We start from the raw sequence: 2,139 nt of genomic DNA, 5'->3' as shown, positions 1-2,139 counted from the left end.
TCACTCTTGACTTTCAAACACCTTTCTCCAGGTGCTTCTGTCTGCTTCTTCACTTGGCATGGGGTGTAAGCCCCAATCTCTACTTGTTGTCCCCTTTTCAATAGAAAGTTATACATCATGTCTTTCAAAGTCTTTAGTCACCTGGAATCCCATGCAGATTCAGGCTGGAGGAGACCCAGCCATAGCCCCTCACTCACCCATGAGGAAACTGAGGCACAGAGAAGGCAAGGGGCTTGGGTAAGGTCCCCCAGCCTCATAACAGGCAGACTGGGGCTAGAACCCAGGACACTGGCCTGAGTCCACATGGATTCTCAGTGCTGAGAGGCTGAGACACGTTTACCACCTAATTTCATCCACGAGGTTCCCCAGGAATGTGGCAAGTGCTGCAGAGCCAGGAGCCTCAAACATGAGGAAGAGGGAGTCAGGTTCGCCTTTCAGACGTTCATTCCCCCAATAAATGCACAGCAACCAGGAACCACCTCTTGCCAGAGACATACCACAGCAAGAATAAAGATCTCCCACTTGAGTGAATCAGCTGGGCTCAGTCGCTTTAAGCTGTAACTCAGCTTCAGATCTGCTCTCGTGTGCTCATGCTGGGGCCCCAGCCATAGGGGAGCAACTCCCTGGAAAGACTGATGACGGCCAAGTGTCAGATAGCCAAGTACGACAAGACTTTGCCTTAAACTGGCTCACAGGCATTCTTAGCCCCATCTCACTGGCTAAAGCAAGTCACATGACCAAGGCCAATGTCAAGGAGTCAGGCATCACCCCTCTAATGGGGAGAGCTAAAAAAAAAAAAACACACATACACACTAGCAGCTGGGGAATTAGCTCAAGTGGTAGAGCGCTCGCTTAGCATGTGAGAGGTAGTGGGATCGATACCCGCATTCTCCACAGCTCAATTTTTACAAAGGGGGATCGGCTATCATGGTCCCTTTGCCCTAATAGTATCACTTGCCAAAGGAAGTAGGTACAGAGAGGGATAAAGAAGTGGGCCAACAATTCAATCTACCACAGAGGGCAAGAGAAGAGAGAATCCAGGGTTCACAGACGCTGACATTAAGCAACTATGAGTACAACTCCTTTATCCTGTCCTTTATCAGCTCTGAACCTTGAGCAAGCCGCGGAGCCTCTATTTCCCCCTCTTTAAAATGGATGTAATAATAGTACTTACCTGATAGAGCACTGGAGGTGCTTATCAGGGAGGGATTAAATGAGATAATTCATGGAAAGAGCTTGCAGTAGTATGTGGCAAAGCATTAATGATCAAAAAGTACCAATCCTTTTTTCTATTGTGGGGCCACAGCTATTCAGGAGAGGCACACCCAAGGTTTGTCAGTAAATGTTGTCAGAGGAAGGAACCTTTGAGCAACTCAGATTTAGACTTCCTCCCATACCTCCCACAGTCAGTTAGGGTGCACTTGGCTGCAGACCTCTCAGGACACAGACTGCCTCCCTCAAGCAACAACATGGGGTGGGCTTGCGAAGTTTCACAGTGAAGATCCCCCACAAGCCAGTCCTGAGCCAGCAAGGGAGACCTCACCCCACAGGTGAAAACCCGAAGGAGGAGGCTCCCAAGGAAACGTACCTGCCCCTACGGCACAGAAAGCCAGAAGTCTAAACCCAGTTGGGCTCCATACTCTCTGCCAGGCCTGCTCCAGCCTCTCGGAGCTGGCCTCCCCATCCAGAGACCACACTCGTGATGCTTGTGAAAATCACAGGAGTAACTCAGCAGGAGCTATGAAAGCTCAAAAAAAAAAAAAAAAAGCACAGCCACTCCCACTCCACGGTTGCACTTCTAGGAATCTAAGGTTCCTTGTGCTCAAGAAAATACACTCACCAGAGTCACCTGAGTACCATAGACAGAGGAGTCAGCATATCAATTATGATCCTTCATGATGCATCAGCATAAGGTGCACCAACTCTGCTTCTGCATCCTGGAAGGACAACTGTTACATGTTAGCAGAGAGCTAACACACTGCAGAGCTTCCCCTCTGGCTCAGATGGTAAAGAATCTGCCTGCCATGCAGGAGATGTGGGTTCAATCCCCAGGAAGGGAAGATGCCCTGGAGAAAGAAGTGGCAACCCACTCCAGTCTTCTTGCCTGGAGAATCCCTGGCAGGCTATATAGTCCATGGG

General features: G+C 49.6%; 1 non-coding gene across 1 annotated transcript; it reads left to right on the top strand.

Annotated features, from left to right (window-relative positions):
• Positions 1–821: 821 nt before the first annotated feature.
• On the top strand, positions 822–894 carry TRNAA-AGC. The gene has a single exon. It is a non-coding gene; the product is annotated as a tRNA-Ala (tRNA).
• Positions 895–2,139: the final 1,245 nt, after the last annotated feature.

The sequence above is a fragment of the Cervus canadensis genome, chromosome 18 (genome assembly GCF_019320065.1).
Source record: "Cervus canadensis isolate Bull #8, Minnesota chromosome 18, ASM1932006v1, whole genome shotgun sequence".
NCBI classification, from domain to species: Eukaryota; Metazoa; Chordata; class Mammalia; order Artiodactyla; family Cervidae; genus Cervus; species Cervus canadensis.
Note: the sequence above shows the minus strand (reverse complement) of the source record. Positions and strands in the feature narration are given on the sequence as shown.